The sequence below is a fragment of the Mus caroli genome, chromosome 13, assembly GCF_900094665.2.
Source record: "Mus caroli chromosome 13, CAROLI_EIJ_v1.1, whole genome shotgun sequence".
In the NCBI taxonomy this organism is placed as follows: Eukaryota; Metazoa; Chordata; class Mammalia; order Rodentia; family Muridae; genus Mus; species Mus caroli.
This window is the reverse complement of record NC_034582.1, coordinates 20,296,228-20,318,697: the sequence shown is the minus strand read 5'-3', so window position 1 is coordinate 20,318,697 and position 22,470 is coordinate 20,296,228. Positions and strand designations below refer to the sequence as shown.

General features: G+C 45.7%; 1 protein-coding gene and 1 non-coding gene across 2 annotated transcripts in view; one reads left to right on the top strand and one right to left on the bottom strand.

Moving 5' to 3' along the window:
- Ripor2 (RHO family interacting cell polarization regulator 2) overlaps positions 1–153 on the bottom strand; it is a 224,789-nt gene extending 224,636 nt beyond the window's left edge. The window contains exon 1 of the mRNA XM_029468441.1: positions 119–153. The gene's annotated coding sequence lies outside the window, so the exon portion shown is untranslated. The remainder of the gene's footprint in view (positions 1–118) is intronic.
- Positions 154–14,948: 14,795 nt separating this feature from the next.
- LOC115029196 lies at positions 14,949–15,051 on the top strand. Its single transcript, XR_003834750.1, has one exon. It is a non-coding gene; the product is annotated as a U6 spliceosomal RNA (small nuclear RNA).
- The last annotated feature ends 7,419 nt before the right edge of the window (positions 15,052–22,470 follow it).

Genomic DNA, 22,470 nt, shown 5'->3' with positions numbered 1-22,470 from the left:
CCTGGAAGTAGGTACAAGAAGAACAAGGGAGGCGAGAAGAGAAAACCCCAAGAAGACAAGTGTGTAGAGCAAATCGAGTGGGGACAAAAGTGTGGGCCATTCTTCTGGGGACACTCACGGTGGAGCCGCCGCCTCCGGATCCTGTCTCTCCATGGCCTGTTTCTGATCCAGTGCAATCGCGAAGGCAACACCATGGTCCCCAAACAGCGGCCTAAGACCTCATGACCACGCCACCAAAGGTCTCACAGCAAATCCGGAAGTCTGTCCAGATGCATAAAAATGACAATTTTTTTTTTAAGCTGCTCTCCCCCCTTCTCTCTTTTTTAATGTCTGGGGTTTCCGTTGGCTTATTTTATCTCTAGCTTTCCTTTACTTCCCTTCCTTTAACTCCCGACTGGCCCCAAGGCGGCTGCTGGGCTGAGCTCCCTGGGGCCCAGCCTCTCTCAGTCTTCTGTACCATGTTTTATGCATGAACACTGTGGTGTGGTAATTTATTCGAGCAGAGCCCGATCCCTGAGCTCCTCTGTCTGCTGTGCGTCAGAGGAGCCAACAGCGGCTGGGGGAGGGCAGGTGAGTCTGCTGGCACAGGAGTGACTTGAAATGGGAATACCTGATCTGCAGACTGCAACCGCAGGCTGGCCTCGCTCCTGGGACCCTACTACACCTCACACTCAACCACACAATTTATTGACTACAGAGTTCTGAAGACCTAGAAATAGTCGTGGCACTTGGTAGGTGGGCAGTAAATAGTTGCTAAGTGAATACATGGATTATGCGAACTCAACTCGGTGGGGTTATAGATGGTTGTGAGCCACCACGCTGGTGTTGAGAACGAACCTGGGTCCTATGCAAGAGCAGCCAGTGCTCTTAACAACTGAGCCACATCTCTGGATCCTGAAGAGTTGCCCTCGATATGGGTATTTGAACCTTCTCACTCTTCTTTTTCCCGATACTTAAGAGTCCATTCACATTGAAATTTGTTGTTGCTGCAGTGCTGGCCAGAGAATCCAGGGCTGTGCATATAAGAGGAAAATGCTCTCTCTCTGAGCTACCTCTTTAGCCGTGTGTGTGTGTGTGTGTGTGTGTGTGTGTGTGTGTGTGTGTGTGTCTGTGCACGCGCGCATGCTCACACGTGTATGTGGAGGTCACTTGTCCATGTTGCTTTGTTTGTTTGAGACTGGTCTCTCACTGGGACTTGGGATTGCTGAAAGGCATAGGTTGGCTGACCAGTAAGCTCCAAGCCTTCTCCAGCTTTCTCCAGTCTCCCCATTGCCCTGCTTTTACATGGGTGATGGGGATCAAACTCAGTGTACCTACAGGAGGTGAGTGAGGGGTAACCTACAGGAGTGAGGGTGAGAGATTACCTTCAAGAGCATGAGGGCCTCCGATAGGTACATCACCAAGAAGTCCACCCAGCATGCAAGTTTACCATTGCCTGTCTCCTGGGAAGGAAGGGGTTTTCTGAGCTGTATCCTTCCCTCCAGAGGAGTGCACAACTTCTTGAGCACCTCCCGGGGGTGATCTCAGATGCTCTGGCAACAATGGTGCCTAGCAGGGAAGAGATATGAGGAAACAACAGAGGGGCAGAGACAGGGAACAGGTGTAGCACAGGCTCTGTACCAAGTTTTCTTTAGCTTAAGATGAGCGTAGCTGTTGACCCTTGGAGCTGTTGGGCTAGAATGGGATGCCATTTTAGGATGTAGTTGACACAGTCCCTGGATGTCAGTCCTGGCATGTCCAGTGTAAACTCTCAGCAGCTAACTTAGCAGCCACAAAACAATAGCATCCTGTGCCTCAGTTTCTCCACCTGTAAAATGGTGATATGTATGAGAGCTGTTACCTAAGGATTATGCTGGTGCTCACACCAAGAATGAGGAGCTGTGCTCAGCACAGAGGACTCACTCTCTCTTGTCAGCGGCCATGATTTATTAACATAGACTAAATAGAGATGGTGGGAGCTGGAGAGTTGGCTGAGTGATTACGAGTTTCTCTGGCAGAGGGCTGCAGTTTGGTTTCCACCACCTGATGTGGGGCAGCTTACAATGGCCTTTAACTCCAGCTTCAGGAGATCAGGCGCCCTCTTCTGGTCTCCATGGACATCTGCGTGCCTCTCTCTGTGTCTCTCTCTTTGTGTCTCCATCTCTCTGTCTCTGTCTCTATCTCTCTCTTTGTATCTCTGTGCCTCTGTCTCTATCTCTCCCTCTGTGTCTCTGTCTCTGTCTCTCTTTGTCTCTGTCTCTCTCTCCCTTCACTAAAGAAACCAAGAGTCTCAGGTATTAATTTCCCTCTGCCTCCATAGAGAGCCACTGCAGGTTTGTGGTTTGGAGTATTGTTAGTTTATCACCTTACGCTTCCAGATATCCACATCTGAAATTGTGATGTCAGCAGAGGCATTTCTCTGAACAGACCAGAGAAGGATCTGCTTCTAGACTTTTCCATTTTCTAGTGGCAGCTGGTAAAGCTTGAGTCTATTCCCAGTCTGTCTTCGAAAGCAGGAGCAGTCACCACTCTGAACCTTTACCCAAACGGTAGCAGCATGCCTAGAGAGTCGATCTGTACCCTGGAGCCTCATCATGTGCTTTTGCTCCAAGGTCCATCTTTAGAACCAGAGGGTATGTCAGAGATCAAGAGTAGCCTGTAATCCCTCTAAGATGAGGTCTTCTTGGTGATAACATCAGCAAAATCCCCTAGGATGGCAAATTCAGCCCACAGAAACTGCTCAGGATACATAGGACTAGGTGTGGCTGCAAGTCTCCTTTCCGGTGAAGTGACTGAGGTAATGTCATCCTGCCCTAACTTTATTTTGTGTCTGTTTGGTCACTTCTCAGCCTTCCACCCCCATATAGCCACATTCGCCTTGGCAGCAACACTTTTGAGACTGTCAATGCACGGCCTTGACCATGGTCCAAGCGTACCATGTGGCATCTGGAAAATACAGCTGAGCTTTACAAAGAAAGCAGATGTTACTGGGTCACCCAAACTCTTCACCCAATATAACCTCCCACCCTGAGCCTCAGATACTGACATCATTGTGTTTTATCTTTTAAAATACTGGTCTCCTGAGCTTTGAAAATAAGAGACTTTTCAGAGGTACAAACCCACTCTTGGTCTAGCCATTTAAAAAAGGACTAAAAATTTTAAGTGGCTTAATCAGTGTGGTTGTCAATAACTACCTCGAGTGGATCATTTCACCATCCCCTACAGCTTCTCTCTGCTACACCTTGCTATCTTGTGCCACTTGACTGAGGTCAGGGCTCAACTATGCAAATCTGACACGAGAGAAGTCAGTCTCAGGGCTACCTTCTGCCTTCTATCCCTTCTTGGGTCCTGAAAATTAGAATATGAAAATGTGGTATTAGATCAAGACTTCTTTTCACTCCTAAACTTTCCTTTCTCCCTCCCTCCCTCCCTCCCTCCCTTCCTTCCTACCTTCCTTCCTTTCCCTCTAATTAACCCACACATTTCCTAAAGCCTCCACTGAGTGTGTGTCAGCCACATTCTGACATTCATAGTTGACAACGGCAGAGGAAGGACTCCCAAAGAGCAAGATTGGCAGGGGATAGCACAGTCGTCTACAGAGAGGCCAATGAAAGTTTCCTTTTCTTTCTCTAACCCTCTATGTAAGTAATGCTGGTTTTGAAGTCGTGACTCTTCTGCCCCTACCTCTCAAGTAATAGGACTGCCGATGTGAGCTGCAGTGCCAAGCTTCTCTTGGGAATCTGAATCAAAACCCACCAGTTTTTCTCTGTAATCATTCAAGGCTGGGAGGTAGGGTATGAAGTCCAGGATTCTTGAACCTTCTTGGATTGTTTCAGATCTTCAGTGCTCTAGGGCCAAGGCTTGGGTCCTGTGGCCCCATTTTGGGAACTTCTGTCATTTATCTTCTTGTTGATGGTGTACATTCTCATAAATGTGTCAAATAAATTATCTTGCAGAATGTTACCCCCCCCCCCAGGCATAAAGTGTAAGCTGTTGATTTTTTTTAATCCCTCGTGACATCCCACAAATGCTAGTACATGATCTTAAGACATGGAATTTCATGGTGAAAACTTCATAGACTCAGCTGGGAGTGATGATGCTAAGAACAATATGGGTGGAAAAAAGTATAATTGTAGAATTCTTTCCTTTTTCCCCTCTCCAACTCATTTTCAGCAAATGGAAGCTGGATGCTGGCCTCTGGAAAAGGCACACCAGTATGTAGACTTCTCCTTGAAAACTGCCCTGGGGAGAAAGAGACCTTCAATTATTCGGTGAAGAAGGGGGCCTGCTGGGCCAAGGCACGTGGCAGACTTTTAAAAGAAAGTCACTGTGGAAAACTTGTTATTATTGTGAAATTAAAGCTTATCAAACACCAGGGGAAAATGGCAGCTCTCCACCTGACTTCTTTCCTGTCATCAATGTTGGAAAGACTGCTCGCTTGGCATAGATGCTCACCGTAGTCTTTGTAGGGTAGGAAAAAAAACCTCAAAGCAGGTGTGAATCGCAGCTGTTGGGCCAGCTATGTACGTTTACAGAGCCATTCGGGTGTGCTTTATGTAGATATGAGCTCTTGTTTCCTTTCTCCCACACGTTGTTAGACGTTGCCTGCTGATAAAAATGGTGGAGGTTAAAGAGTCGTTACTTTAGATGATAATTACATAACACGTGCATCACAGAGGGTGGGTCATATAACTCCATACTCCCTCCTTCAGTTTGTACTCCAGACAATGGAGAGCTGGATCAGAAGTTAAGAGCACTTGCGACTCTTGCAGAGAACCCAGGTTCAATTTCCTGCACATACATCATGGCTTATAACCTTCTGAAACTCCAGTTATAGGAGACCTGATAGTCTATGCACACATAAAACACACAGACAAAACGTTCATACACATAAAGTAAAATAAATAAATCTAAAATCTAAAGCCCATGTACTAAACTACAATCTTTACTAACTCTTCAAATGAAACGAATATGCTCCACAGCAAAGGACACTTCTGGTGCCCTGTATGGGCAAGACTGCTTTGGTTTGGCAGTAGTGTTTTGTCTTAGATATGTGTTGTGGATTTGACAAAGCCAATGAATGAAGAACAAAGAATGAGAGAACCAGACAGCTCTTCTTAGATGACAGCAGGTCCAAACGTTTCATTTCATGGAAAGAAAGTGAGACTGGTACGCAGAGAGATTAGGAGCCACTCAAGTTGTCACAGGTCTGTGGACTGGGGCCAAGTCTCAGCCCGCACTCTTCCCAAACTCAACACCTCACTCTTCTCATCACCATTCAGATGAGAGTTTGTGGGCAGTTTTAGGTGTAGAACATGTTAGGAAGGTGTGTGTGTGTGTGTGTGTGTGTGTGTGTGTGAGAGAGAGATGGGTGACTTTGAGTTGGAGCATGAAAGAAGCCAGGAGGCCAAAGAGAGGTTAGTGCTTACAGTTAACACACGCCCCTAGCCAGTACAGCCTGTCTCTGTCTCTTCCCTAATCCAGTGACTCCAGCATTTCACATCTCTGTAAATAGCTCATCTTCTCAGACCTCCAGTCCTTGGTGGCCTCCCTAATCCCTGAACTCAGGACATGCACACAGACCAACACTGGGTCCAGGTGATTTTACACTTAGTTACCTCCCAGCTCTTCTTTCTGGCTGTCCCTACAGTCACAGACCTGACTCAAATCGTCATCACCCATCACCGACACCCCCTCTATAGGCTCCTAATAGGTGTCTTCGTGACTCAGTTTTGTCACCTTAACCAGTGTTTATAGCCAGAGTGAAAATGCAGCTCTGAGTGTGACATGTCCCCTGGACCCATGGGTTTGAACAGATGATGGAGCTGTCCTGCAGGGGCTGTGGGACCTTGGGAATGTGGGGGCCTCTTAGGAGAAGCAGGAACAGGCTTCAAAAGGTAATGTTTCTAGTTTGGGCCTTTCTTTGGTCCTGTCTGCGTTGACATCAACAAGTAGGCACCTTCTGCTCCCAATACCAAGGACCCAGTGACTCCTGTTGGGGCTTTCTCAGCATGACAAGCAAACCCCTGTGAAAACAAGAGACCAAATAACCCTTTCCTCCCCAAGCTATTTCTGTCAGACATTTGGTGACAGTGGTGTAACAATAATGAGCTCCTGGTCACCAGGCGCCTTTCTGTAACACGAATTATTGCTGGGAATAAAACCCCAATCTCTTACCTACAACCACAAGCTAGTCACTGTGGGAGGGAGGAGGCAGATGCCCCAGTGTGACTGGTGATCTTTATGGTTTGGATGGGATGCATCTGGAAACATAGTCCCCAGATGTGGCACTCTTCTGGGGAGCTATAGATCTTTAGTGAGATCTACCTGGGGGAAGTGGATCAGCTGGGGTGTAGAGAGTCAGGCCTTAAAGTTTGTAGGCCCTCTTCTGTACTGACCCATCTTCCTGGCTGCTGGTGATATAAGAGCCTCAGTCACAGGCAACGCTCATTGCTGAACCTTTATTGCTGAACCTTCATGGCTATAGTAGATGGACCATATAGTTTTGCTTGGAAGCACACACACACACACACACACACACACACACACACCTAATACATCAGGGTTGACTGTTGGAAGAGAGAGTACAATGAGCTGTGCAGGAGATGAGACTGAGTGGGAACGGATACCAAAGAACAAAAGAAGGCACTCGAATTCCAAGTTGGTCTCTCAGATGTGGGAGACAGGTACTGTCTAGGGAGACACACTATGGGAACAGCTGGCTGTGGACATGTCCTTTAGGTCACTCCTGATTTGTTCCCAGAGAGTCTTCTAAATTTCTGTGAGATCTTAAGGAAAATTTTATTTTCCTCTGGGACAAGGGCCAGGTAACTTAATTTGCTATGGGAATAAAGAGCAAGTGGCATCAGAGGATGGGTATTGTCCTGTGTGTCATAGAGGGGAAAGGACGAGGCCAGCTTTCTTGGCTGATTTCATCAACTCTAGGGCACAGCCTTGATTGACCAGGGAAGTGGACTTTAAAACAGTTCACCTCTGTAAGAAGTTCCCTCCAGAGACATCTCAAGACATAGCAGAGTCCAGTCTGGTGGTTCAGATCTGTAATTTCAGTACCTGATTGGCAGGAGGATTGCTGTGAGTTCCAGATCAACTTGGGCTACATAGTGAGTTACAAGTCAGCCTGTGCTACAGAGTGGAGGCTGTGTCTCAAACATATGAAAGAAGGAGGAAAAAGAAAAACCACAAAAAGGGAATATTTTCTTTTCTTTTTTCTAAAGATTTATTTATTTGTTTTATGTGTAGGAGTACACTGTAGCTGTCTTCAGACACACCAGAAGGAGGCATGGCATTCCAATACAGGTGGTTGTGAGTCACCATGTGGTTGCCGGGACTTGAACTAGGAACCTCTGGAAAAGCAGTCAACCGCTCTTAACCGCTGAGCCATCTCATATTTTCTTTTAACTACTTTAGAGCGGCTTTTCTTTGACTCTCAGCACTGCCAGAAGACAAGATGGTGAAAGGTCCCACGATTCAATGTCAGTCTTCCCTTCCTTTTACTTTTTACTGGATCAAAAAAAAAAATCTGAATTATCTAGAACTGCACAGCCAGCAAACTTAGACGTCACAACCCACAGCCATTTCACAGAAGAGGAAGTAGAAACTGGAAGGGGGTGTCAGTCATCACAGAACTAGCCAGTTGCCAAGGCAACCTCAGAGGCTGCTTGTCTTACTGCTCAGGACTGTTTCTGTATCATAAACCATTACAACCCTTGGCTGTAACATCTCTATCTTCTCCAGCAATGTTTAGACATTGCATTCTGTATGTGAGCATATAGCACAGCCAGGACTGTTTCGTCAAAATTGTGCAATGAAACCAGAGTCTCAGTGCTTCATCCTGCTTGCTCCTCGTGTGGGTCTGGTTGGGATTGCTGAATGTTCTTGTGCATTTCCAGAAAGAGAGGAGGAGGTGAAGACAGGGAATTAAGGAAGGCAGGAAAGGGGCTGCTCTCCCTGATGTCTCTGCCAAATGTTCTATACACCTGGGAATCTATCTTCCCAGCCTGCTCCAAAAAGGCTGTCCAAGAAACTTAGAAGCGTTCTCTAGTGTCAGGATAATCCAATTCAGTGACCACTGAACATACATAGACCGGGAATACATGGTCTTGCCCCCAGAAGGCTGGCAATGCAGAGAAGGTAGACAGATGCAGAAGTCCACCGACTGCTGTCAGAGCAGAAGCGAGTCCATTGCAAGCAAAAGAAGTGGAGAACTAGGCTGAAAGAGAGGAGGGAAATCAAGGCAGGTTTGGGGATGTGGCATTTGAGTCATGCCTTCTAAGATGGACACTGTCAAAGATGGAAAGATATCTTGGCTGTTAGGAGCACTGGCTGCTCTTTCAGAAGACGTGGTTCAATTTTCAGCACCTACATGGGGGCTCACAACTATCTGTAACTCCAGTTCCAGGAGTTCTGCAGAGATGTCTCTGTAGGCATCAGGTACACACAAGTTGCATAGACACACATGTGGACAAACACTCATAACATAAAAGAATAAAATAAAATAAATACTTTATTTTAAGGGCGCTGTTTCAAGAGGTAGAAAACTCAGAGGTGGTGGTGATGGATCAGGAGTGTTAGCAGATGAAAAAGATAAGGGAAGTGTTGGCAGGAGGTGGAGGTGGGAAGGTATGCTCAGGGAAAATGAAGTGGGGTGATGGGAGCAGAGAGGTAATAGAGGGCTGTGGAGGTGGGGGAGGTGTTTGCAGAGGGAAGAACATGGCACTGAGAGGTGATAGGGGAGGTGATGGGTGGGGGAAGGTGATAGTATGACTCTTCAAAGAAAACAGTTGCCCTTATGGGCTGGCCAATCTTCCTGCAATGGTTGAGCCCAGCAACTGTGCAGTTTGCACTGTTTTGTGGTGGTTTGGTAGTCACTATGGTGGTCAACTTTGTTGATCAAGCTGATATGGGCTGCCCATATAGCTCTCAAAACATGATGTCTGGGTGTGTCTGTGAAGATGTTTCCAGAAAAGATTAGCACAGATGTCAGTAGACTAAAGAAGATATGTTCTCACCGGCGTGCACAGCAGCATCCAGCACACACGGTACCACCCAATCCATTTCAGGCCTGACGAGAACAAAGAGGCAGACAGCACAGCTCTTGGTTTCCAAGCCTTTTACGGTACACTCATTACAACTCTGTCTTTCCTGAGCTTCTGGCTCAGAGGTAATGGACTGTGGGGCACTCCTATTATAAACTATTTATATTATAAACTATTTACTTCTTTATATGTCTATGTGTCTATTTCTATATATCTACCTTACAATGTATAGATCATCTATCTACCTGTCATCTAGCCATCATCTGCCATCTACATATCTATATTTCTACCTATCTACCTGCACCTATGTGTCTATCAACTTATCTGGCTACCCGACTGTCAGCACTCTACTTAGCTAATCATCTGCCATTTATCTACTTAGCTGCCTGCCTGCATCCACCCATCCCTGACTAGCGTAGCTCTTCTTCTTTTTGCTCATCCCAGTGTGTTAGTTACTTTGTCACTGTGATGAAAGAGCTGACAGAAGTGCTTTGAAGATGGATTTAGTTTGGCTTGTGTTTTTAGTCCATCCATCATGGTGGTAAAGACACAGCAGTTATGGTTCTGGGCCTGCGGCAGTGGTGGTGGTGGTGGTGGTGGGGGCTTTGCTTGACTTGGTATATCTTCATGAAGCAGAGAGCTTGGACAGGAACTGGAAATGGATAGCATCCTCACCTCCTTCCCTGGTGAACCACCTCACAGAGTTTCCATAGTTCACCAGAAGAGTCCCAGAAGATGGCAACCAGGTGTTCAACTACATGCATTGATGTGGGAACTCACACTTAAACTACAACTGAGATGCCTTCCAAGCTTCTGAGACCATACTTGTGCGGTGCTCTTGTATCTCTGCCTTCCATTTCCAAGAACCACAGCACAGGTCATGAGAGGTAGAAGGCCCCTCCCTCCCCCCAGGGCAGGCCTTCCTGAGAGAGTGCCTATTGCCAGGGAGGGAGTCTGGCAGCCCTGCTCCTACATGAGCACATTAGAAATGTACTGTGCTCTTAAAAGCTGCCTTGCTTGGCCTGGACTTGGCTGGAACTTACCTTGGTTTCTTTCCCACCTATGCTTCCCCGATATCACCTTAATGAGCTGCACAGGGATCCTGTTCTTAAAGCAGGTTTCTGCATCTCTGTTGGGAACATTCCTGCAATGCTACAGTTCTTGGCTGGGCCTGAACTCTCTGCAATCCATGAATGAACATAGGAAATTCTCCAAAGAAAACCACCTACAGATCTTTGGAAGTTTGATCCTGTGTTTCTTTCTCATCTTCATTGGGTCACATCCACTGAGAGGCTGTGAGGAGCCCCACTCTCCTGGCTGCTGTTCCCATTGTCTGGCTTTAATTTGTCTGGTATGTGACTGAATCGTCAATGCCCCCGCTCCCCTCTGGTTCCCCTTCCTGCTGGGAGAGAATTTTCATGTTTATTCCTAGATTCTATCTATTCACACACATGAATATGTGTGTATAAATACTTAGTATTTATGAGCACATACACATGTTCTATATATTGTGATAGTAAATCCTCACTGTCAACTGATGGGATTAGAATCACCTATAAAACAAGTTTCTGGGTGAGAAGAGGGGTAATTTCCAGGAGGGTTTGGCTAAGGTGGAAAGAGCTAATCGGGATGTCGATGACAGCAATCCTCCTCTGGGGTATCACACTGACTGAAAACGGAGAAGGCAAGAGGCTGGAGAAATGTCTTCATGGTCTAGAACACTTGCTCTCTGCTTCCAGGCTGCAGATGGGATGTGACCAGTCACTTTACCCTCCCATTACCAACCTTGCCACCCCTGAAACCAGCCCAAACCAGCCCTTTCCTCCATAACTTGCTGCTGCCAGATGTTTTGTCCTAGTGAAGAGGACAGTAACTAATGCATGTATGTCTACAAAGATGTGGTCATTTAGCAAACACATCTCTGCAGCCACTGGCTTATTTGTTTACCCGTACATGGTCAACAACTTGTCTGTTGTATGCTCTCCTTCGTTGTGTTAGGTGTACACCCAAGAACAATTTTACGAACTTATGGTGCATCATGGGACTTGACACGTGCATATTATGGAAAGATCATCAGTTAAGTTAGTTAACACAGCCTGTACCTTTTTATTTTGGCTGATAAGAACATTGAAGACCTAATTGCTCAGCGTATTGTTATTTATCTGCTCTTGCTAGCTATGCATTAGATTCTGCATGACATTCTCAGAACTCAGCAGCTTATGGCTGAAAAGCCATTTTAAATCACCGAAGAAAACAAGCACACAAAGACTCTAGCCGCCACGGGTGGCGCTTGTCTGAAAGGCAGGGTGAGAGGGCTGTAAGGGGAGATGGCTGAGAGATGGCAGTTTCTAGGACACGCTTCCAGCTCAGCTGATCCTCCCTTGGTGAGGCTCCTACGTCTAACTGCAGGGCCTGCGGCTGCAGCTGAAGGGAGAAGCACTCTGACTGCTGCTCACCTGCCGGGCCTTCTCAGGCCTGGAATCAAGCCAGGAGCTTCTTGGGGTCAATGGGGACAGTCATTGATCTGGGCTAGTCTGAGAATGGGGCGGATGGGAGACTCAGGAAGGTGGGGTTTGAACATCTCTAGTTTCTAGTCCAGTTCATATGGAAATGTGATGTACACACACAGTAGAGTTTACGCAGAATCCTGCAATTTCCAAGGGGAAAATTGACAGTGAGAGGTTGTAGAGTTCTTGACCCTAAATGGGACAGCTGTACCATTCTTCCACGAATTCTGCCACATGAATCCATCTTTTTCTTTTGGGTAAAGGCTTACCTAGTGCTAAACTGCAATCCTTCTAAGAAGGATAGCACATCTTCTTGTTGCTTTAACAAGGACTCATTTTTACTGTAAGTGGCAGAAATGTTAAGCAGCTGGAGCTTGAAGGAGGCTTCAGTTGGCTAGCTAATCTCCACAGACCGGCTGGGAGCAGAGAAGGATCATGTACCGGAACACTCTTATCAGAAATGTTTCTTTCGTTTGTCGGCTTCTCTTCCCTTTGAGCTGGTTTCATCTCCAGGGAACAAAGATGGCCTCCAAAGCCCCAACGGAGAGGGCAGCTCTTTCCCTCTCACCCCAGCCCGAATCTCGGCATAGTTTCTCTTTGGCAGATGAGGCATGTGGTGGCCATCCATGGGTCACTCGCTGTGATTGATAGATAAAGCTTCAGTTGGTACCAAAGACTGGAGGGAGAAGGGCCAGCCTCATCCAAGGACACTTTCAGCAAAGACACGGAGAAAAGGGCAGTCAGAAAGGCAAAATGGACACCCGCTCACCATGCATACCAGTGTCTACACCACCAACATCATAACTGGTGGAGCAGTGCATTCTAGAAGAGGGGGCACAGCAGACATGATAAAGATGAGCCGGCTACCGGTTCCACACTGGGAAGCAGGCGGGATGAAGGGATGCTCCTTAGGATCCCTTTAGGAGCTAGGGGAAAACTCAAGGGCTCTGAGATGTAGGAGCTACTTTTTGAGGTCATGTGGCAGCAAGCAGTGGAGCGCCTGAGGTGCTGAGGAACTGGCACTGCCGTTCTCCAATCATGCCGAGAGCCTTCTCTTTACTAATACTGGAAGTGCATCCATCCTTAAGTCGTATTCCTCATCAGCATGTAACAGCATCATTGTTGCAAGGACTCTTAGCCATGCTTCAGGGAGTATGTTGGTAACTAACAAGGACAACTTGTAATGAAACAAGGAAGTACCCTTGTCCTGTTTGCTATACTCTTACGATCTCTTCATGCTGTTCTCATCAAGGACGAATAATGTGACTAAGAGGCAGTTGACATTTTCCAAGTATTCCATTACAACCCTGACTCCTCCAATCTGCGGATGAATGCTGTGTGCTCTGGAGGGAGACCCAGTGACTTACCAGCCAGTGGGTGAGATAACCAGTCAGCAGACTGGGTCACAGAACTCCCAGTCATTCATCTCCAACCTCTGTCCCCCAGCTGAGCATCTCTCTGCAAGGAAAACTGGAGGAAGGGGGAATGAGAGAGTCACTTTAAGGAGAAATGTTTGAACTGTAGAGCAATCCACAATAAGAGATGAAGAAAACCCCAGGTGTTCAAGACATGGCTGTTGGTGCAAGGGCAAGAAGCTAAAAGACAAGCATGTACTGTCTGCTAAAGCTGCTGCCGCTATGGGCAAGGCAGCAATGTAAGACCAAGACATTTTGAGAAACGAAATGCCACTGTCCTTGATAGCTTTATGTTGACTTGACCCCAGCTAGAATCATCATAGAGGAAGAAGCCTGGGTTGAGGCAATGCCTCTATAAGATGGGGCTGTAGGCAAGCCTGTGGGGCACTTCTTAATTAGTGATTGATGTGGCAAGGCCTAGCCCATTGGGGGTGATGAAAGAAAGCAGGCTGAGCAATCATTTCAGAGCAAGCCAGTGAGCAGCACCCCTCCATGGCCTCTGCATCAGCTCCTGCCTCCAGGATCCTGCTCTCCTGTCCTGACTTCCTTCAATGATCAACTGTAATGTGGAAGTGTAGTCAAATAAACCCTTTCCTTCCCCAATTCGTTTTTTGGTAATGGTGTTTCATCAAAGAAACAGAAACCCTACTAAGGCAGTCACTGTTAATAATCAATCATATAGCAGAATTACAACATAGAGACACTGGCTTGGGCAGCCACTCGAGGACTTGGGGTTATCCTAAGGAAACTACTGACAGCAGTGCTCTGATTTATTCTTCTTGTGTGATTTTTCCTGGGAAGACACAAACCAATGTCTTCACCTCAGATGGGATACCAATGACTGACATTGAAGTAATCTCACCCAAGGCTCACTTTATAAACCAATGAGTTTATTAGCGTCACATGCAGGAGCATGGGTGGCTGGCTAATAGGCAGCACACCACTGGAAAGTCCCACCCAGCACGGTGATGACTCAGTTCTTAATTTCCTGTATCTCATGAGCCTTCCCCTCTTCTTCCAATGGAGAAAGGCTCAATTTGAAGGGAACAGCAGTGATGGGCTTAAAGAAATTCATCTACACCCTCTCCATCCGCCAGCCTCTTCTGTGATGCAAGGGGGTGGGTGAGGCTGGATTAGCCAGCTTTTGATCCTCAGAACTCTAGGCTCTAATTGAGTTAGCTCTATCTTGTCACAGTATAGTCTGAAAAAGAAAACCCATAGATTAAACAATTCACAGCTTACTTATTTGAACCAACAGTTAGAGAAGGGAGTAAATCCAAGTGGCTAATGGTTTTCACTGGGAGGTTTTGGTGTTGACTGTGGGACTTGGGGGAAGACAATTTCTTCAGGTTTCAGGTCTCCCCCATGTAAAACCAGAATAAGAGTGAGCTCTATCTGAGCTGTAGTCTCATTTCAGGCACTGTGCTAAGCACTGCCATCGTTTCCTGCCTTCATCGTAGTGATGTCATGAGGCAGGGAAACCCCATCTTACTCTGCAGCCCAGGGCACTGAAGCTCAGTGGAACAAAATAACATGGATGAGCTGGGACAATCTGAGTGAGTGTTTTATGTGGGGGCTGTTCTGGTGATTAAATGGTGTGTGTGTGTGTGTGTGTGTGTGTGTGTGTGTGTGTGTGTGTGTGTGTGTGTGTGTGTGTGTGTGTGTGTGTGTGTGTGTGTGTGTATGGCCAGAGTTCAAGGTTAGGTGTCTTCCTCTGTCTCTCTCCACTTTAGTGTTTGAGAAAGAGTGTCTCACTAAACCTGGCACTCATTGTCCTGATACCCTGACTTTTCAGCAAGCCCACGGATTCTCCTGCCTCCCTCTCTCTGATGTGGAGAGTTCAGATATGCAATATCACCTGTCTTTTTACATAAGTACTAGGGAACTGAACTCGGGTCTTCATGCTTGCATAGCAAGCACGTTGCCAAGGAAACCATCTCCCCTGGTCCTGGCAATTAAATAATAGTGATTATTAAAATTTTTACATCTGTGTTTACTTTGGCTGCACCGCATACTGAAGCTGGAATGATATGGAGATTAGCATGGCCCCTGAACAAAGACGAGATGCAAATTCATGAAGTGTTCCTTATTTTATTTTAAGAATAGTTTGCATTTGGAAGCTGGAGATATGCCTCAGTGGTTTAAGGGCACTTGCTGTTCTTGCCGAGGACCCAAGTTCATTTCCCAGTATTGACACTGGGTGGCTCACAACCACCTGCAACTCCAGCTCTAAAACCATCCAACATCTTCCTCTGGACTCCAATGGCCCCAGAGCACCCAGACACGTGCACACACACATACATAATTTTTAAAATAAAATAAACATTTAAAAAGTTTTGCATTTTAACGGAGAGCCGTGGATAAAAGTAAGGTGTCTATACTGGTACTGGAACATTCAGAATTATTTTTACCTAATGTTAATAATTTGGAAGTTGTCATATTGTTTCATGTTCCTCCGGCAAGTGAAACCCTCTCATACTCTTTAATATCCTCAGAGGACAGCCTTGTTGACATAACCCAACTTTGAAAGCACCAAGAATCTGAAACATCCACGCTGTCGCTGCTGCACCCGGGGAAGGGAAAATATGCAGATGTGCCCTTAAAACCCAGACAGTCATCTAGAGGAGAAAGGCATCCTCTCCAGGGAGGTCAGCAGGCACGGTGGGCAGGGGCGGGAACCATTCGATGGTTTCTGATCATCCACCCCCACTTTCTCTACACCACGACTGCATGCTAGGGGCTCATCCCTGCAAACTATGGATCTCATGGTCAGACAGGGTACAAGCTACAAACTTGCCTAGAATCCTTGCAAAGGTGCTGGGTCCACTTCCTCTATCCCTTCATTGTACCTCGGACAGGACACTAGGGACACCTGCTTTGAATGTAGAAAGATGCAAGTGCAGATTCTGGATCCAAAGGTGTTCAGATCCCTGACAGTCTGTTTCCTTGATGCTGAAATAGGATTGCAAACACATTTGGATTCTGACAGAATCAATGTGTGTTGTATTGCATGGCCGAATATATAGTACATGATAGGGCTATGTATGTCTTAGCTGTTATTACTAATAAGAGCTCCTAGAAAGCATGGGTGGATCAGGCAATGTGACCACAGGCTACAACAAGCTGTCCCTGATCTCCAGAGCTAACAGTCAAGAGCAATTCACATTCCCTGCCTGGCTACCGAGTAGATGCTCAGGTGCCTGGTGCTCTGAGGTTCAGAAGAGGTGAGATGGATGCAGAAGATACAGGAAGGAGAGGCCAGGGATCCTTGGCTGCAAAGGAAGAAAGGAGTGCTGGGAACTAGATGGGGCTGGGGCAGGAGTGTTTGGGAAGCAGGCACACAACAATGCAGAGGGAAAGGATACCTTCCTTTGATCTGTCCCTAAAAAGTCAGCCATGCCTCTGGTAAGGCAGGTCCCAGGAGCTATGAAAACCAGTACAGAAAATTGAATCCATGTCTGGAATGAGACTTAGCATCAGGTCCCTCCCAGTTACCTTGATGTATCGTCACTTATTATGGGCTACAATGCAATGAACGTGGAAATATATATATTTATTTATTTTAATATTTTTATTGGGTATTTTCCTCATTTACATTTCCAATGCTATCCCAAAAGTCCCCCCTACCCTCCCCCCCACTCCCCTACCCACCCACTCCCACTTTTTGGCCCTGGCGTTTCCCTGTACTGGGGCATATAAAGTTTGCATGTCCAATGGGCCTCTCTTTCCAGTGATGGCCGACTAGGTCATCTTTTGATACATATGCAGCTAGAGTCAAGAGCTCCGGGGGGTACTGGTTAGTTCATATTGTTCCACCAATAGGGTTGCAGATCCCTTTAGCTCCTTGGGTACTTTCTCTAGCTCCTCCATTGGGGACCCTGTGATCCATCCAATAGCTGACTGTGAGCATACACTTCTGTGTTTGCTAGGCCCCGGCATAGCCTCACAAGAGACAGCTATATCAGGGTCCTTTCAGCAAAATCTTGCTAGTGTATGCAATGGTGTCAGTGTTTGGAGGCTGATTATGGGATGGATCCTTGGATATGGCAGTCTCTAGATGGTCCATCCTTTTGTCTCAGCTCCATACTTTGTCTCTGTAACTCCTTCCATGGGTGTTTTGTTCCGAATTCTAAGAAAGGGCAGTGTCCACACTTTGGTCTTCATTCTTCTTGAGTTTCATGTGTTTCGCAAATTGTATCTTATATCTTGAGTATTCTAAGTTTCTGGGCTAATATCCACTTATCAGTGAGTACATATCATTTGAGTTCTTTTGTGATTAGATTACCTCACTCAGGATGATGCCCTCCAGGTCCATCCATTTGCCTAGGAATTTCATAAACTCAATCTTTTTAATAGCTGAGTAGTACTCCATTGTGTAAATGTACCACATTTTTCCCCATTCCTCTGTTGAGGGGCATCTGGGTTCTTTCCAGCTTCTGGCTATTATAAATAAGGTTGCTATGAACATAGTGGAGCATGTGTCTTTCTTACTAGTTGGAACATCTTCTGGATATATGCCCAGGAGAGGTATTGTGGGATCCTCCGATAATACTATGTCCAATTTTCTGAGGAACCGCCAGACTGATTTCCAGAGTGGTTGTACAAGCTTGCAATCCCAGGAAATATATTTATTAAGACATTAGAAAACAAAAACAAAAACAAAACAAAACAAAACAAACAAAAAACCAAAGCAAAGTCCAGTGTGGCTGTTGGCTGTTGGCTGTTGGCTGTTGGCTGTCAGCTCAGTACTCAGGCAATGAATCAAGAGGACTGATCACTGCAAGTTCAAGGCCAGCCTAGGCTGTATGATGATATGCAGGCCAATCAGGGGTACAAACAAAATAAACTTAACAAGTGGAATGTCCCAGCCTGGTCTAGTTTCCCTAATGATTACATTAGCCTGGAACTGAGTGAACCCCTAATACAAAGCCAAACTTCAAAGTGTCCGTATTGAAAAGTATTATGAAAGGGAAAGATAGAATGAGTACACTTATGCACCACTGTGAAGTTTAAAAATTGCAAGTCAAACCCTTTAAAGTTGGAATCCATCGTCTGTGCATTACAAGCTCCAGAAGCCATGAGTGCCCAGCGGGAACTGCCCAGCGATTACAGCATAAGTCAGTGAGACCCCGCCCCCCAAGCTGATTGTGCCAATGAGCGTGGGCTCCTGTGCACAGATTAGGGATTGTGCTTTTTTCTGGAGACCCAGTTCCTTTCTCCTCGCCATCCACAATTATTCCTCTCCTGAAGTTGGGGTTTGCATTTCTATTTCTATGCAGTTTTTGCTTTGTCTAACAAGCTCTGTGAAGTTTACAGCCTGGGCTGAATTCCCTGGGAGGGACCCCTCCTTTTATTGTTTTTTTTTTTTTTTTTTTTTTTCAGTTTCCCAGTGCAGTCTTTTCTTCTTACTCGGGACACTCAACTATCTCCCAACTGCCTCTTTCCTGTCCCAAGTCACTCTTGAGAGACATGACTGAAGTTTGAAGCCTTCTCCTTTTGATGGGAAAAGGAAATTCTAAGCTCAGAATAGGTCTCTTCTAGGACAGGCACACAGATGCCACACTTGCTGGGTAATGGTGCCGGAGCCAGTCTGTCTTCATGAGTCCTCTGTGTGCTGTGTCCAAAGCTAACGTAGTGACAATAATTCCTGACAGACATGCCATAATCCACCATAAGTGCCGTGGAGATGCACCAGGGTTTGCAGGACTTGAACTGCTAGGGGGAGGACAATGGGGACTCACTGATGTAATGGTCCCAGAGTCCTGGTCACTGTGACTCCAAAGTCTAGTTGAACCTAATACTTATAGCATCTTCCTACCCAGAGGGCAATAGGATGCTTGTTCCTGGCTTGTGAAGCCGCTGATATTTTAATTAATTTTTCCAGGAAAGCATTGGCCTGCAGTCCTTAGAAACATCACTTTGCTGCCTGGCCTTGCAAGAATCTGACCTATTTTAGGAAGGCAGCTCACTGTGGCCTTAGGGGTTCTTTTATGCAAGAGAGAGAAATGAAGCTCTTCTCTTGCTGGCTAGGGCCTGGAGACACAAGTCAATTACAGCTACTGAACGAAGACTCCATAAATGTGCCAATGAACCAAAGGTCTTCACAAATTTGTACTGAGAGGACCATCCCCAAATAACCAAATACACTGTGGTAGTCGATTAGGCAGGGCCCATCCTTTGGCATATCAGAGGATCACTAACACACAAGGCCTCTCAGGGCTGTGCCCTTTGACAGTGTGATATCTGTGGCCACACCACCTAGCTTGGTTTATGAGCAAAAACTCCACTTCCTGACCATCCATGGGCTGGGGCTAGGAACACACTAAGAATCCACTGCCCTCTTTTCTAAAGAAAACAGAAGAAAGAAAAGAAAAGAAGAGAAGAGAAGAGAAGAGAAAAGAGGAAGATAAAAAGAAAAAAAAACAAAAGTTTTCAGCATTAGAGGAGTGTCTTGGTTTCCTCTATTTCATCTTTTAAAAAAATCTTATTTACTTTATTTTATGTGTGTTGGTGTCTTGCCTGCCTGTATGTCTATGTGGGAATGTCAGATCTTGGAGTTACAGATGCTGTGAGCTGCCATGTGGATGTTGGGATTTGAACCCAAGTCCTCTGGAAGGATACTCAGTTCCCCTAATCACTGAGCCATCTCTCGAACCCTGTGTCTTAGGGTCTCTAGTCCTATTATAAGACACCATGAAGAGCAACTAGAGAAGGAATGGAAATAAATGGAAATCAGTACAGGATCTGAAGGCAGGAACCTGGAAGCAGGAACTGAAGCAGAGGCCATGGACGAACATTGCTCACTGGCTTGCCCACCATGGCTTGCTCAGTCTGCTTTCTTACACACCCAGGACCCCCGCCCCCCACTAGGCTGCATCCTCTCACACCAATATTTAATGGAGAAAATGTTCTTAGAGTTTCCTCTAGGCAATTTGAAGGAGGCATTTTCTCATTTGAGGCTCATCTTCTCAGATAATGTCTAGGTTTGTGTCAAGTTGACAAAAACAGACTAAGCCAGGGACTCTAGTACTCTAGTGTTTTTGTATTCACTGGACAGCACATCCATAAATAAAGGCCTTAGTCAGGCTTCTTTTGATGCCTAGTCTCCCAAAGATGTACAATTAGAAAAGGAGCAGGCAGGAGAAGGCAGTAACCCAGAAGACAAGAAGAAACGTGGCTTTGTCTAATGAAGCAAAACTCAAACTGTTCTCTATGGCATTATGAAAACACCACTTTATTTGGATACAGCTATACAAAGTTTCTCAGAGTTTGCAGGGAAAATAGACACTTGCCAATCAGAGACAATTACAGACACTTGCCTGTAATTCTTATAAGCTCAGAATTGTGAAATGGAGGGAGGAAGAGAGCTGAGAGTCTGAGGGCATCCCAGGTTACATACCAACATCTTGTTTTAGAAAAGAAATATATGATTTGATTATCCTCAATCTGAAAGGCAGAAGGAATGAAGATGTCATATGTTCTCACAAGAGCGCTTCTTTTACAAGATGTAACCTGAATGTCTTAGGTGATTCCAGGAACGGAATGTGCTGGAAGGAAGCCTTCCTCCCTTTAGGTGCTCCTGAAGAGAATAGCTTCTCTGTGAGTCTCTCAACCAAACAGCTCAGTAGCCTCAGACAGCTCAACAGCCTCAAAGAGCTCAAGCCGTGCTGTGCAGTGCTCTTCCGCCACCTACTGACAATTTTGGCTCATTGCAGTTTCCCAGGCCTTGGTGTGTTATCCAGCTCAAATTAGAGTAGTTCATCGTGTCCAAAGGAAAAAGTAAATATCCTTAAATTCTGGACAGCTATCTATCCTATTTTGTCAATTGTCTTCGGTCTTCTACTGCTAAAATAATAATACATGTTGCTGGAGAGATGGCTGAGTAGAGATGTGCCTGCCACATAGCTTACCCTGCAGGGCATGTGTGGCCCCTCCTCCCAGTAAATAAATCAGGCTTGAGAGATGGTTCAGTGGTTAAGAGTCTCACTGCTCTTGCAGTCACCCCAGGTTTGATACCCAGCGCCTATATCCAGTTGCTCACACCTGCCCGTAACTCTAGCTTTACAGGATCTGCTGCCATTTTCTGGCCTCGGCAGGCACGTGCGTGTGGTACACATACAAACAACCACACAAACACATCTGCATAAATAAAAATACTATCTAAAAAGAAATACATGTATTAATTAAAAACAAAATAACATGTCAAACAGAGTCTTATATTTTTTTGTAATTTAATGCCTTGTGATAGATATAAGTACTGGATATTTTAAAGCATTTGTTAGGTTTTTTTTTTTTCATAAAATATGATCACCCATAAGGCATTTAGGAAATCATAGGTACATTCATGTGTGCATGTGTGCACGTGTGTGTGCACTCGAGAGAGTGTATTCACAGTGGTGGTGTTTTGGGGGATGGCCTGGGGCTTGTATAGACTGATGTAGTATTGTTGAACTATATCCCAACCTCTGAAGGAATTTTAAGAGAGAAATAGTCTGTGATGGTCGGGTCTGCTTGTCAACTTGGCACATCCTAGATCTACCTGGAAATAGAGTCTCAGAGAGGGGCTGTGCAGAAGAGTGAAGTTGGCATATCTGTGGGCATATCTGTGGGCACATCTGGGGGGCAATCATTCTGGTCCCATTAATTGATGTGGGGAGATCTGCCTATTGTGGGTGTCACTGTTCCCAGGGTTTGGGGCGAGGAGCAGATAAATGTTAAAAGGGTGCTGAGCAAAAGCAGGCATCCATTTGTTCCCGCTCTACTCTCACTGTGGACGTGACAGGCTGCTGCCAGTTCCTGGGTTCACTGTTCCAACACGGAGAACTGTAGCTTGTGACTGTAGACAAACAAGTCTCCTGCTCTGAAGTCGCCTTTGTCAGGATATTTTATCGCAGCAAGAATGTGATCAGAACTTAGTCTATATTGCAAATAGCAGAGGGAGGAGTCTTTGCAGAATCAGTGTTGTGGAACTCCATGGAAAATCAGCAAAGGCATAGGAGCATATGCAAATTATGTAAATACAGACTCCAGGGCGGTCACACGCGCAGGCCTGTCCATGCCTTGGAAGACTAAGCAGGTGTCAGCAAAAGCCACAGTGCAGTTACCCAGCCTCAGGAATTCTAGCCAATGGAAAGAATCTAAATGTATCACACGTGCGCACACAGACACACACAGAAAAGGCATGCTCACATATACTTGCATAAACACACAAACCACGTGCACACACTATTAAGTATTCTCTTATTTTAACATAAAAATTAGATCGTTCTTGGAACTCACAGAGACTTGCCTCCTTCTGCCCCCAGAGTGCTGAGAGAAAAGGCATGTACCAGCCTAAAAGTTATATTTCTTATAACATAATTTTCTAAAAATAAACATTATACCTTTTTGGATCAGTAAACAACAAAAAAACCCTACATTGTTTTCATGGGTGGCGACATTTGTTATTTTACTTTTGTATACTTATTATTTACATGGCACAATACAGTGTTTATTTGTACAAGAGGAATACAT